The sequence below is a fragment of the Leptosomus discolor genome, chromosome 24, assembly GCF_034619465.1.
Source record: "Leptosomus discolor isolate bLepDis1 chromosome 24, bLepDis1.hap2, whole genome shotgun sequence".
Taxonomy (NCBI): Eukaryota; Metazoa; Chordata; class Aves; order Leptosomiformes; family Leptosomidae; genus Leptosomus; species Leptosomus discolor.
This window is the reverse complement of record NC_141414.1, coordinates 3,607,421-3,622,682: the sequence shown is the minus strand read 5'-3', so window position 1 is coordinate 3,622,682 and position 15,262 is coordinate 3,607,421.

Below are 15,262 nucleotides of genomic sequence, written 5' to 3'. Positions count from 1 at the left end.
ACTTCCTGCGGTTGCAGATTCACCTTCTGTGCTTGTTTATACCCCCCCGCCCCCCGCCTGCTTCGGTTAATGCTCCCCGGCGCCGTTTGCCATTAACCGGCTCCGGCATCGTGGGGAGGGTGACGCTGGGGCCCAGTTACCCCAGTACAGCCTGAGCAGGGATGGCAGTGGAGCCCCGGCCCCATCCATCCTGGTCCCACGTGGGCAGGAGTGGGGGACCTGGGGTCCCGTCTGCTCTGCCACCACCTGCCCGGTGCCCTTGGCCATGGCACCCCAACCAGCTCCTGTGTGGGGGACACGGCTGGGGACACGGTGAGGGCTCCGAGTCGAGAGTGGTGGGGCATGGCCAAGGCTCCCTCCTGTCCTCACGTGGGGGACATGGTCCCTCCCCACTCTCCCACCTCCCTGCACCCTGCCTGGACGGTGCCAGCCCATCCCGGCCCACCTGGCACATCCCGGTGACCTCCCCATCACCAGCATCATCCATCCCCAGGTCTGCACCCCCCTCCCCTTAGCAGCTTCCCACTGCTCCCCACGCTCCCATTCTGTAACTGGGAGCAGGGCCGGCTCGCTGGGAGCTGGGGCCGGGCGCCGGGGAGCCGGGGCCAAGCCATTGTGCTGCGCCGACAACTCGCGCGGGAGAGCTGGTGCTCCCGGATGAACCCGGCTGGCGCAGCCATTTCCTGGTGCGTTTCTTCTATATTCCAAAAAAAAAAAAAAACCAAACAAAATTCTTCTTAAACCAGTTAAGGTTGCTAAGAGACAACAATGTGCTTTACATGGTGCCTTCTTGACAAAGCCCAGCTCTTAATAAGCTCCGAAACAAACGGCGAGTGGCTTGGAAAGCCAACGCTGCCGGGCCGAGAGCCGAGAGCAGCGGCTTCCTTCCTCCCCACGAAATACCCTTAACTCTGCCCTTGGCAGCCCTGGGAAATGACCCTTCTCCCCCAGGGCCAGGGAAAGTGCCGGGGCTGGTACCCCTCTCTCATCCCCCACCCAGCTCCCCCGGGAGCCACAGGCACCCATGCGGCCCAGCCGTTCACTGCCGGCACCAACCGTGTTTTGGAGCCGCCGGCTTGGCACAGGTACAGTGCCGAAAGCTGCCTCCGCGCCCGTCTGCCAAACACCCACCGGCCCAGGCGCAGCCGGAGACGCTGCCGGCTTCCTTGGGTGGGGAAGAGGAGCCGGTAGCGGTGCCGGCTGGCTCCGTGCTGCCCGTCCCCGGCTCGGCGGGGTGTTGGGTGCCGTGAGCCCGGCTACGGGCGGTAAATCAGTCATCGGCGTAAGCGCAAATGGTTTCTGCGTGGGGCCAGACTCGATGTCTGCGCCGTCGTCGGCAACGTTGCGGCAGGGAGAAGGGTCAGGCTGGGCTCTTTGGCGCAGGGCGTGAGGCGGGTGCTGAGCGCGCTGGGGCTTGGGCGAGGGCCGTGCCGGCGGCATGTGCAGGCAGGAGCGGGCAGGGAGCGGGTGCCAGGCAGGGCTGGCAGCCAGCTGGCATGACGGGGTGGCCGCGGGGCGTTTGGGAGCAGCGGGTACCACCCTGTAGCCGGCAGGGGGTGATGGAGGGGGGACGGGCCAAGGTTGTCCCCTCTGCCACTCGCCCACCATGCCTGATGTACCAGCCCGAGGCAGAGCGTTACCAGGGGGACGGGTCGTTCCTGACCAGCAGCCTGGCCATCGTGGGGACAGCGTGGGGGACAGGAGATGGCCAAGATGGGGGGACAAGGCATGGACAGGAGGTGATGAAGGCAGAGAGGCCAGGATGCTGGTCGGGAGGAGCTGGTCGGGGGGGTACAGCATGAAATTTGGGGCACCTTGGGCTGAGGCCGGGCACTCACAGTGCTCCAGTGTCTGGCGCCACCTCCCCGCCTTTACTGCAGCTCCCAGAGGAGCTCAGCACCCCCATTTCTCCCTTTTCTGGTGGTGTGGATGCTCCAGCCCCCGCGGTGGGCTGAACTGGGCCCAAGCATCCCCATGTCCCTCAGCTCCTGGTGCCCACTCGGTGCCCAAAATGGTGCCAAACCCAGCCTCGGCCCCGCAACAGCTCCAGCCCTTGGGGAAAGGGGATGCTACAGGCTCCTGGCTGCTCCCAAAACAGTCCAGGAGGAAAAACCAGTGCAGAAGCACACGTGTGAGGAAGAGGAAGATTGGGAGGGGCGGGTAGCACCCCACTTGCACAGGCCCCGGGCGCTGGGGCGCCCGTGGGCACAGGGAGCCTGGGAACGGCGATGGCTGAGTTGACTTTGGCTGGGGTGCGCGGCTCCCGCTCCCGCCTCACCCTGCCGACGGCGGCTTCTCCCAGTGCCAGCCCCCGCGACCTGGAGGGGGGCCAGCACCCCTACTCCTCCCCGCCTCGCCCCCCTCCCCCCCCCCATCAGCATCGTTCCTCAGCATCCCTGGGCACAGGGCAGGGTGATGGACACAGGCAGCAGGAGGGGCGATACCACCCCCCAGCATCTCACGCTCCCCCAGCACCCCCACCCCAGCAGGGCTCGGGTACCACCTCTCCCAGTGCCGGCGGGAGGGGGGCAGGTGGGGGCCGGGGCCGGATCCGTGCCTGCCTTGGCCACGTCCCCAGCTTTGCAGCTTAGCGCTCAAATCAGCTTGCGAGGTGCTGGCTGCTTAGCACCCAAATCCCCAGCCAGGGCTAAAAATACACCCCCCACCACCCCCCCAGGCTCAGCGGGTGGCAGCTGGCACCGCTCAGCACCGCCTTGGCACCGCCGTGGAGGGGGGGGGGTCTGGAAATGCCACCGCCGAGGCGGGGGGGGGGGGGGGGGGATGCGGACAAACAGGCAGGAGCCGGGTGCCCTCGCCCACCACGGGGCACCTCGAGGCGCTTGTCCCCAGGGAGGAGGTGGTGGAGCAGGGCGAGGTGGCCCAGCAGTGCCACCACTTCCTCCCACTGGCACAACTGGGAGTGGTGCCAGGCGCTGCCGGCCTCGCAAGCGGGGCTGGGGATTTTCGCCTGCTGGCAGGATCTCCAAGATAAATCCAGGAGGGGGTTTCAGGGGGAGGGTTTCATGTGCTTGTCCTTCCTTTGTGACACCAGCGCTGCTCCCACGCCACCCCTGACCACCCTTGTCCCTGGCACAGCCCCAGCGTCCAGCCCCCACTGACCACGCACGGAGCCGGCCGCTCCGCTGCCTGTGATGAGTTCGTGCAGCCTCCGCCCCCAGGGAAGGTGCTTCGGGGCTGCTGGTGCTGGGACCCCTTGGCCATGGGGAGGAGCAGGGGGTCACTACCGCCTCATTGGAGGTGGAAGGATGAACTCAGCCTCGGCCCGTGTCCCTGCGGCCACCGGGGCCACCGGCAAGAGCTGTTGCCCGCCCTCGTGCTGGCGGTGCCTTCACACCTGCGGGGACGGGGACGACGTGCCCCCGAGCCCCGCTCCGGCAGCGCCTGTGCCTGGCAGCTCCCGGCCACGCCGCGCCTGCCTGCAGCACGCTCAGAACATCGCCGGAGCCGTCACCGGTTTAAAAATAGCGTCTCAGCAGAGTGCAACCGCGTTCCCTAAAAGCCATGTGGTTCGAGTTAGAGGATTAATTGGAAATGCTTATTTTGATTTGCAAAGTGATTGGATTTTTCCAGGGCATTTTGAAAGGAAAAAAGTCTGAATTTAATTATCACTATTCCAAAAAGCACCATGGGACCGAGTGTTTGAGGCCGTCTCATGTTTGCTTCACACCCCTCTCCAAAATGCAGGCAGGCCGCGGGGGGACGCGGCGGGGATGCCTCGCTGCGCCCCCCGCACCCGCTGCCAGGTCGGTCCCCGGTTCCCTGTGGAGGGTGAGGGACCGGGGCCGGGCGTCACGCCGGCCGCTGCTGGTCCCGAGGGAGCCAGCACCACCGGCACCCACCAGCCAGCCCGCAACATGCGGCACCATGTGCCCCGGCACGGCCCAGGCAGGACGAGAGCTCGGGGGGAACCATGTCAGCACAGGCCGGGCCTGGTTTTGGAAGGGTTTTCTTTCACCAAGTCGCTTTGTTTTTACCAAAACGGATTTTCAGCAGTAATTGCCTTTTTTTTTTTTTTTTTTTTTTTTTTTTTTCTCAGGGAAAACATCGTTTTCAATTACATTTCTCTGGGTTTCCATTGAAAAATGAAAAGCAAATGCTCTTGCACATTGGCAAAACGTGGAAAAATGTCTAGGAATATTTTTGTCCAAATGAAAACAGTTTCAGTTCTTTTTCGAGATCTCTTTTTTTTTCCTGAAAAGAAACCACAGTTGCCTTCCCAGTTATTCTAGTCGGACTGGTTTCAAGACAGACTTCCCAGTTCAGAGGCTGGAGCCGGGTTTGTGGTGCTACGGGGCAGGCGGTGCGGGGCTCCCCGGCAGCCTCAAGCCAGTGCCACCGCAGCGATTTTCACTGCCGGTAGAAAGACGGGGTAGCAGCAGAGTGAGACGAGCCCGCAGCCAGCCCAGCCCTGCACCGGGGTGATGTCAGGACTGGGATGCACTGGGCTGGAGAGACCCGGCCCCACAGCCAGGGATGCTCCGTGCAGGAGGAGGCTGGGGCTGTCAAGGTCCTCTCCAGGGCTTTGGAGATGTGACGTGAACCGCACGTTTTCGGGATGATTTGGGACCCAAGGCAGGGCACCGCGCTCACCAAAGCCCTGCTGCCAGCACAGGGGTGCCTGGGGGGACCCCTCCATCAGCTTCCTTTCGTGCCAACGGGCTGTTGGGGTGGGGAATGGCTACCCCGACCCCGCTTTTTGCAATCGGTTTGATTTCCCCGTGCATTCGTGCCCTTCGCACAGGAAGCGGCAGCCAGGGGCCGAGGGGAGGTAACGGCTGGATCCGGTGTACCCGGGGCTCTGCTGCAACCACAGCGGGCGACGAGCCCGCGCCGAGGGCTGGGATCGGGGACGCGGCTTTGCGCGGTGCCCAGCCACAGCGAAGCGCCCACAGCGGCCTGGTCCCGGACAAAGAAGCCCTGAATTCAGGGTGTCTCCATCCCTCCAAAACACACTTTATTTAGAGGCTCTTTCTGCTTCCAAGCCCCCCCAGCCCCAGGCAGGTTTGGGCCTCGGAGCCACGTTGGGATGGAGGGGACATGTGGATTCGGGATGGAGGGGAAACGTGGGTGCAGGATGGAGGGGACACGTGGGTGTGGGATGGTCTCATATTGAGGAGGCTGTGACTGCGGGAGCCATCGGCTCTGCATGCACCAAAGTCCTGCCAGGCCAGAGGAAGGGGAATACAAAACCCAACGTTAAACATTATCACTGGGCTGAGATTTGGCTTCAGTTCTCGGCCTGTGACGCCGCCTTCCCCCTCCTTCCCGCTCCGGGCGCTCAGCCAGGGTGCCCGGGCAGGTGGGGAGCGTCAGCGCGGGCATTTTGGCGAGCAGCTGCAGGTCTCGTCTCGGTTCCGTGCCGCAGTTTCCCTGCCTGTACGTGGCGGCCGGGTGCCTTCCCCACTGCTCCGCCGATGCTCGACCTCGGTGATGCTCCTGGAATGGTACTGGGCCCCTGGGTGAAGCGCCGAGCTGGGAGCGGGGCACAAGACTACGTTATCTCTGCTGCGGCATCAACCCTCGCCCCAAATGGCACAAAAATATTGGTTTAAAAAGATTCAGGATCCAGCAGGAAAATCCTCCCCCGGGGCTTTGGTCTGCTCATGCTGCTGTCAATGGCTAGAAGCCAGCACAGAGCCATGCCTCAGTTTCCCCACTTGTAACACAAGGCGGAGGTGGGAATTCTGCAGCTCCATGAAACAGCAGGGACAGATTCTGCCTTTGGCCCCAGCAGCCAGCCCAGGGTGGGGACCACAGAGCCCCTTCTTTACCCCGAAACACCCGGAGGTTTGGGCTGAACCCCAAGGCAGTGCTTGGGGAGCAGCAGCCGGGAGGCTTCGGCCTCACTCCCGTGGGAGGGAGCCGGGAGCTGCTGGGAATGGAGAAGAAATGGCCCCAGTGCTGACAACGAGCAGGAGGATGTTTGCTGGCACAGTCACATGGCTCCCGCCACATATTTACACACCGGAGCAAGCCAGCCTCGGTGACAAATACGGTGCCACTTGGGTAAACACGGCCTCTCTGAGGAGATGCTTCTGCAGCCACCGTAGGGAGAGAAGAAACCAAAAAAAAAGTAAAAATAAGAGAAAAAAATGGGGGAAAAAAAGAGGAAAGGGAAGGAAAAAAAGGGGGGAAAGAAAAAAAAAAGGGAAAAAATGGGTGAAAAGGAAGGAAAAAAAAGAGAGGAAGGAAATTAAAGAGAGGAAAGAAAAAAAAGGAAAAAATGGGAGGGAAAAAGAAAAAAAAAAGGGGGAAAGGGGGAAAAGCAAAAAAAAAAAAAAAGTAAAAAAAGCAAAACAATCCAAGCAGTTGCCTTAAAAAAATATTTTTTCCTCTCTCTCTCGCTGCAAAGCGGGCTGGGAGAAACGCCGGGAGCCGAACGCCCTGTTTTCCATGCTTCCTATTTAAAAAAAAAAAAAAATTAAAAAATTAAAAAGCAACAACCAGCAGCCCAAAGCGGGGATACAAAGTCCACTTGTCACCCGCCGGTTGCACCCTCCCACCCTGCGGCGGCAGCTGGGTGCTCGCGCGGGGCTGCCGGCGCACAATAGCGGCTGTTGTTGCCGGAGCTGGGAGCTGGCTGGGTTTCAGGGCCGGGCAGAGCATGTGCGGGCAGCCCAGGGCTGGCGTTGCTGGTTTTAACTCTCCAGGCCCTGCTCCGAGCCCCCCCTGTGTGAAACCGGGAGAGAACCGGCCGCCGAAGCCCCCTCCTTGGTGCGGCGCAGGTTGGAGAAACTGAGGCACTGCCGCCTTGGCCTGGGCAAGGGGTTGACGGGCTCGTCCCTCCGCAGCCTGTGGACACGCCACCCCCAGCCCTTCTTCCTGCAACAATTTTGGGTTGCCGAGCCAAGTCTACGCCAGGGCCATGAAACATCACCCCCCTGCTCTGTGCCCCCTTCCCAGGGCGATCCAAGCCCCCCCCCCCCCTCCTGCCCCCTCCGTCCCGCAGAGGGATGCCTGCTCCCCGGCACCGCTCGCCAAGGCCACGTGGCCGAACGGCACCCACTGCCCACCAGGGTGCTGCTGAAACGCGGCACGATGGTTCTTCCTCCAGGGCGATGCCCGTGCTTCAGGGGACTGTCACAGGCAGCACCCACGTGTCCCCCAGGTGCCACCGCATCCCCCGGCGAGCCCCCGGCAGGTAGCACGGCATCCCTCAGTGGCTGCTCCATGGGCCTCAGGCTGGTTTTTGGGATACCGGCCAGCCTGGAGACCGGGACAGCGTGGTGCGGGTGCTACGCAGGCACTGGGTGTCCCCTGCCACCACCCCAGCCCGCTGCTCACCACCACGAGGATGACCGCGGCAAAAACCCCGCAGCCAGCCAGGCCGGTGCTCTCCCATCTGCCGGGGCAGCTTGATGCCCTGTGCCGAGGATTTTGGGCAACGTGCCTCCCGCCGAGCCCCCGGGCCGGCAAGCGCGGCCCAGCGAGCACAGCCCCAGCGCCAGCGGCTCGCACAACTGCCGCAACCACAAAAGCCATTTTTTCCTCCCCGCTCAGCCGAGCTGCCCGGTCCCGCTAATAAAAAAAATAATAAGGACATGGAAAATTCTATAATATCCCTTTCCAGCTTCTTGGATTTGGCTTTCGCTAATTCGAAGCAGACCCCGGAGGGGGGCGGGGGGGGGAGTCAAATCAAACCAGAAGCACGGCACGGAAAGCCAGTTTTCAGGGAAAAAAAAATATAATAAAACCCAAGCCAGCAACCCCAACATTTGAATGCAGCAGGGAAGAAAAAAAAAAAAGTTTAATGTGTGCTTAAAAACAAACGAGCAGTGGTATCATTTTTAATTAGGAGCCTATTTTCAAAGCCCTTATTACTTACAGTACACTCAGCATCCGAGTAATTTTCCTCTCTCGTAAAATCGTGGCAGGGGAAGGGGGAAAGCGAGCCCTTTGTGCGGCCGGAGAGCTTTGCGAGGCGAATATTCATGCCAATTTGTCTGCAGTAATTGGTTTAGCTATAGACGTAGGCTGGCAATTGATTATGTGAGTTGCTAAACTTTTTCCGGAGAAGGGACCCTGCGCCCGATATTACTTTTGCATATGCCTCCGGTTTGCGTTGCTTCGGGACGCATCTCTTGTGCACCAGCGCAACTGGAAGCCTGTTCTGGAAAATTAATATAATTCTTTGCCTTCAAACTCTCTTCTTGCAAATTCCAGCCCAGTTTTCTCCTCTGGCAAACAAAACCCTTGGAGAAACCATTTCCTACTGCAGCAAACGCCTCGTCCAAAGGGCCGCCGGAGGGGCCGGGGCTGGCGCTGGGCTCCCGCTGTGGTGCGATGGGCACGAGGGTTGTGCCAGGAGAGTGAACCGCCACACCTGGCCCCGGCGTCAAACTGGAGCAACTGGACGATGGCGATTTTCCAGTGTGGCTGACGAGGTGTTTGGCCCCCCGATATTGTCCTGGGGCCCTGGTCCCCGATACTACGGGCAGGGAGAGAACGGGGGCTCGGTGCCGGGCACGGCCTCCCCGGGCGGCGAGGCGGAGGCGCGGGAGCCGGCGGCGGGAGCAGGTAGCTCGTTACCTCCCCACGCTTCTGTTTGCTTTGGCAACTGATTAAAATTCCCCCGTGATTCCTCCCCTCTTCCCACTCCGGCTCCAAAATGACACCGCCGGCCGCTTTTGTCCCCCCCAGGGCCCTGGCACCTCCCGGGGACTGAACCCCACAGGGGACAGGGGTGCCAGCTGGGTACCGGGGCGCAGAGCCCCGACGTGCTCACTGCACCCACCACCGGCCACTTTCACTTTCTGCTCCCCAAAGGCACTGGGAGGCTCCCCTGCTCCTCCCCACCCCCTCAGCAAAGCCATATTTGGGGCGATTTTTGGCCTCCCCCCGCCCTTGGGTGCTGCTCCAGTTGGCACACGGGTGTTTTTGGGGGCCCCCTCCTCCCCCAGGGCACCGGGGCGATGCTGGGGCGGTGGCACCTGCCCGGGGCGTGCTGGTGCAGAGCCGCGCCGAGGAAGCCAGCGGGGTCATGGCACCGAGATGCTCCTGCTCCCAAAGCCGAGCCATTCCCCGCTGCCGGGGCCAAGGGGCGTCCGCGGCGGTTTGGTGGCCGGTGCGGGGACGACGGCAGGAGGACCCATCTGCCAGCTCTGTCTGCAGGGAGGGGGGAAAGAAAATAAAGCCAAATCTGGACGCACTCACACCGCAGAGAGACTATTCCTCCCTGTTCCTCCCACTCCAGAAATTTCTCCCAAATTCCCCAACACTGACATGACAAACCAGCCGTAGGAGAGTGGCCGCACTTGATTTCTTTCTTTTTGTGAAAAAAAAAAAAAAAAATAAGTGAGGAAACATTTCCTGGTCGCATTTGGGGTTTGGTTGTTGTTTGTTTTGGGTGATTTTTTTTAATCAGTGAAATTTCAGCATTTGCAAGAGTTCCCGGCACCTCCATCCACACGTGTCTGCAAAAACCCTGGTGAGGCTTTGCCCCACGCATGGATTTGAAGCTGTTTGGCAGCAGCAAGGCCGGCGCACGGGGAAAAAAAGCAACAAACTCCTCTTTTTAATGTAAAGAAACGTGTTTTAGGGGAGATTGGCCCCTGTGACGTCGGCCTTCCCGGTGCAGAGTGGCGCGGGAGCCGGGGAAAGGGTTGCAAAGGGGGATCTCATCGGCCGTGTCTCTTCAAGAGCTGGTTTCCAGTAGATCCGGGGGGGAAGAGATGATGTTTGAGCTGATGGAAAAAATACAGAGGGTGGAAAAAAATTGGGGATTTTTTTTTTTAATTTTTTTTTTTTTTTTTACATCTAACCTGCAGCCAAAAAAACCAATAAAAGATCCACAGCAAAAATCCTAAAAAAGCCCTTGTAATTCCTGTAGAATAATTCACTGAAATCTGCCGGCAATTTTTAAACTGAAATCCCCCCCCATGTCAGCAACAATTTCGCCAGCTTTATAAACAAAGAAAAAAAAAAAAACCCAACCTTTTTTCATTGCACGTTTTGGCTTTGAATTGAGCCGAGCCAGACCTCTGCCTGTTTGGGACCCAGGCCAAGAGCCATATGCAGGAATAAAGTAAATAAATTCTAGTCAAAACCAGAATATTCTCCTTGAAAGTTACTTTAAAAGCAAAGAAAAGCAGCAACAAAACTGTCCCAATGTGGGTTATTTCCCATTTTTTCCCTCTTTCTGGTGGACACGGCTCGGTGATGTCGGCAGTCCCAAGCGCTGCACCCAGCAGAATGGGACCTTTGAAAAAACTATGTCCAAAAAAGCTAGAAATGAGCCCCAGAAAAAGGCTAATGAGGCTGGGGGCTATTTTCCCGTGGCGATGGGAGGGTTACTCAGCCCTGTGCTTCTCCACGGGTATCTGCACCCCCTTGGCTGAGCCCAAAAGTTGGCACCGAGGCGTCTTAGCAGCACAAATCAACCATGAAATGCCCTTTAGAAAGAAAAATCCAGCTTTGAGGAGGGGGCAAGCACGGCTGCCTTGGCCACTGGGGCCTGGTGGTGGCCGGCCAGCGCGGTTTGGGTTGGTAGCGGGCAGGGGGTTCTGCCCACGGGTGGGGGGCAGGGGGCAGCGGGGAACAGTCTGAGCCCACTGGTGTAGGGATTTCACTGGCCTCTTGCAGCAGCAAATTTCACTTGGGGGGGGATTGGGGGCAAATTTCCACTTGTTCCCAGCGCTGTTTTTAGACGGGTGGTCGGGAGCCTGCAGGCGAGCTGGGATATAAACCCGCGGAATGAGACAAAGGGCCTGATCCAGCCTCTCCGCCTCCACGCCAAAATGAGGAGTAACTCCACTTCAACCCCTGGGCTTCAACCCTTGCGAGAACCCATTAGGAGAAACAGAACTGACCCCAAATCTCCACACCCCACAGCCCCCCCCCCCCCCCGCCTTTTATTTAGGGTTTTATTTGAAGCAGCAGGGACGACCTGCACGGGAAAATTAAATTGGGTTTGGATTTTTCCCCACCCGGAATGGTGTTTACAGGCAGCCTAGAAACAATAACAATAACAACAAAAAAGGATTATTGTATTTTTAGCGTTTTTCTGCCTGGGGTTTACACTAGGAATGGGGGCTGAGGCCAGGGTGGCTACAGGGAACTGGGACTGACTGGGGCGAGCGGGGACGGGTTGGCGGCAGGGTCTGGCGGTGGCTCCCCAGCCCTGCACCCTGCCAGCACCCCCACACCCTGCCGGCACCCCCGAGGCTGAGCAAACCCCCACCTGCAGCAAGGTTGCCCGGCTCAGGGATGCCCTTCGCTCTGCCTCCGGGCCTGACGGCGGCGAGGTACAGGTGCCACTTGCCGCACCGAGATGACTTCAACCCCGGGTCATGGCTATTATGGTGCAGGATCAGGCCCCGGAGCCCTCACTGATAGGAGAAATGGGATTAATTCAAGGGGGGGGACACATGCAGCATGTGCCTGTGGGCTGCTGGAAACCCACGGGGGTGTCTCAGGGGTGAGGCCGGCAGCCCTTCAACCTTGGCTTTGAATCATCCAGGAAATACTTTTAGCAGCATTAGAAAAATAAATCACGAAGGCAGAACCCCCTTCCCCACCGTCCTGTGGCCCAGGCCCTCGTCAAAATGAAAATAACCCCCCAGCCCTGCTTTTTCTCCCCGCCAACCCCATCATTCCACCAGCCTCCCTTTTTTCTTTCCCCTCGCCTGCCCGGCGCTGGGCTCACCAACCTGGCACCCCAAGCCTGGCACCGCCGGGCAATCTCCCACGGCACCGAAAATTGAAGCCGAACATCGGCGTCCTCCCCAAAACACGAGGAGCCGGGGGAGCCCGAGGAATCGCCGCAGCGAAAGAAAAGCGCTGGCAGGAGGGAGGGGAGCTGCCAAGCAGGCACCGACGGCAGCCTTGGAAGCGGTTAAAAATTGGCAAATTCTTCCCCAGGTTTATTTTTGCGCCGTATCTCGCCCGGTGTCGGGCAGAAAATGAAAACTGTATTCTGCAAGCAAAGTTACCGCCGAGTTTACATTCCTCAAGGCTTATGGAGCCGGGATGAGGCGAGGGAACTGCTCATTTCAGCCAGGAGCCTTTTTTTTTTCAGCTTTAAAAACAGGGAAGTGGCTTTTTTTGGGGGGAGCAGATGGTGATTAAAAAAAAAAAAAAAAGTTCTAGAGCTTGTAAATATAAAGATTTTTTTTTTTTTTTGATAGAAAGCTGGAACAAAATTAGATCTCATTTCCATAAGGCCGATCGCTGTACTTTGGTGTCTGACAAACAACTTGCACGGCAGTAAAACAGACCCTGGGAATGCACAAATTATGCCGTGTAACGTCCAGTATCTCGGTATGCGCACGGTGGGTTTAGCAGGCAAAGGGGATACAGGGATGGATAAAATAAACCTCTAGTGTATACAAAATCCCTGTTAAAAATCGAGCTGATCCCTTGTAAAAATGATCAGGGCTCACAGAGTTCCCCCCCCCAAAAAATAAAAAACGATGAAATAAAAACTAGGGGAATGTCAGTGTAGCTTGCTTTAATTTTATTTTAAAAAATATATAATAAATTCCTCAGCATATTATTTATCACACGGAAATCATTTGAGCACAAGACAGACGGAGATTATGTTCCTGTTTGTTCAAGACTACGGAGCGTGCCTGAAAATACAGACGTACAGCGCACGCTTCGCCCCTTCGTAAACTGGAAAAAAAAAAGAAATATCTAATTTTTGTTGCTTTTCCTAGAGAAAAATACGGTTATTTGAAAGGATTACAAGATTACAGGATTACTCGAGAACAAGGGTTAAAAATACAGGTCCAGACACAAAAGGGGTTGATAGAAACGAAGGGAAACGCTCTCCCCAAATCACCCTTCGCCTCTCCCGGACCAAACCCGGCTCCACGGTCGCTGCCAACTTTCCGAGCGGGATCGAGGAGGGCGAAAGTGTGGGGGGGGGCAAACCCCCAGCCCCCCCTCCCCCCCCCGCCCCCCCCCTCCCCGTTCTGGAGCCGCTGCACTGGCTGCAAAGCGGCCTGTGGCTTTAAGAGAGACTGGGGGGGGGGGCGGGGGGAGCAGCCAGGGGGGGATGGGGGGGGCACAAGGGGAATGGGGGGACAGGGACGGGGCACCCTGGAGGGGATGGGGGGGGCAGGGATGGCAGATGCTCGGGGGGGGTGGGGGTCTGGGGGGGTGACCGTGGGGGTGTCTGCAGGCCGGGGATGGGGGGATGTAGAATGGGGGGGGGGGGGGGGCCGTGGGGATGGCGGGGGGCCCAAGGACCGGGGATGGGGGGCGAACAGCGGGGCAACGCGGAGCGGGGGTGTGCGGGGCTGTGCGGAGCCGGGGGTGAGCGGGGGTGTGCGGGGGGGGGGGGGGGGGGGCCGGGGGTGTGCGGGGGCGAGCGGGGGTTGCCGGTGGGCGGGGGCCGGGGCCGCCCGCCGTGGCGGCCGGTGCAGGGGCGGGAGGGCGGCCGGGCCCGGCGCTGCCCGCGGCTCCTCCCCGCTCTGCGGTAGCTCCGCACCGGGGCCGCGCCCCCCCCCCCCCCCGATCCATCCATCCATCCATCCCTTCCTCCCTCCCTCCATCCCTCCCTCCCTCCTCCTCCTCCTCCCCCCTCCGCGCCGGGCAGGGCCGGGGGGGCGGCCCCGCGCCTCCCTCCGCAGCCCGCCGGCCCCCTGGGGGGGGGGGGGGGGGGGGGGGGGGCGCCGCGCCGCAGCCCCCGCCACCTACCGGCACCATCCGGGGGCCGCCGTCGCGCTGCCGGGAGAGCGGGGCCGGAGCCTTCCTCCTCTCTCCTCCTCCTCCTCCTCCCTCCCCACCCCCGCACCGGGAGCGTCCCCTCCGCAGCGCCGCCGGTGCCCCGGGCGAGGGGAGGAGGCAGAGGAGGAGGAGGAGGCGGCGCGGCGGGAGGAGGAGGAGGAGGAGGAGGAGGCGGCGATGGGGCCGGGGCGCTGCGGGCTGCGAGGAGGAGCCGTGCCCGGCCGGAGTTGGGCTTCGCTGGGGGGGGGCGGGGGGGATGCCAGCTTTGCTTTTCCATAGGCGCAGCCCGGCCCTCTCCCCGGTTTCTTTTAATTTTTTAAATTTTTTTTTAAATTTTTAAAAAAGATCATTTTTTTTCCTCGCCTTCCAAAATTAACCATCACCCCGGTCCCCCCTATCCGTCTGTGTGTGTGTGTGTGTGTGTCCCCCACCCTCAGCCCCGCCACCCCCCGCGGCGCATGAGGCCGCGCTGGGCGCCGGCTCCGCGCTCCCGCCGCCCCGCACCGCCCGCCGCCGCCGCCGCCGCCGCCTCCCGCAGCCGCCCCGGAACTCCCCGCCGGCGGCTGCCGGCCCGGCCCATGCCCCGCGGCGCGGAGCCCGGCCCAGCCCGGCCCCCGACGCGCTGAGGCCGGAGCATGGCCCCCGGGAGCCCGACGGAGCCGGAGCGAGGGTGACCGCCCGCGGAGGACACTTTGCCGTTGCCGGTGGCCTTGGGGGGGCCTTTTTTAATTATTATTATTATTATTATTATTATTGGGATTTTAATTTTTTTTTTTGGTGCAACGTCGGGTTGTTTTTTTTTTTTTCCTCCTCCTCCTGCGGCTCGGTGGAAAACACACGGTTTTAGACCAAAATACCAAAAAAACCCACCCTCTTTGCTTTGCTTTTCGCAGCAACTTGGAAGCCCGTTAATTGCACTTGGCTATGGTAGGTCCCATGACACTTTCATTTTCTCTTCTACTTTCCTCCTCTTCCTCCCCCCCCTCCCAACCCCCCCCCCCAACCCCCTCCCCCCCGTGCGTGTCTTCGCGTGTGCACCCACGAGCAAAAGTTGCCTCCCGGGGAGGGGGCGGCGGGGCCGGCACCGGAGTTGAATACGGTGCCCGGGGCGCGGAGAAGCGGGGGGGGGGGGGGGGGGGGCAACGCGGGGGCGGCGGCGGGGGGGCCCGGGGTGGCGGAGGGAAGTTGCCGCCGTCTCTCCTCCCCCTGCCCACCCCTCCCCGCGGTATAAAGGGGGGCGGGGGGGGGGGGGCGGAGGCGGGAGCCGCCCGGCGGGGAGGTCGCGGCGCGGGGAGGAGGAGGAGGAGGAGATGGGGGGGGGGGGGGGCGGGAGGTTCCGCAGCCCGCGGAGGGCTGGATGGAGCTGAAAATGGCCGCTAAAAAAAAGGGGGCGGAGAGGCTGGCAGCCGCACCGACTTGAACTTGGAAGTGACGCCCGGGAGGGTCGCGCTCAAGTCCGCGCCGCGCTCAGCGGGGCCGCCCCGGGGTTGCTGGGGGGGGGGGCAAAACATCCTCCCCCCCCCCCCCCCCCCCAAATCACCCTCCACGATGTGCGAATGAAAACATCTCC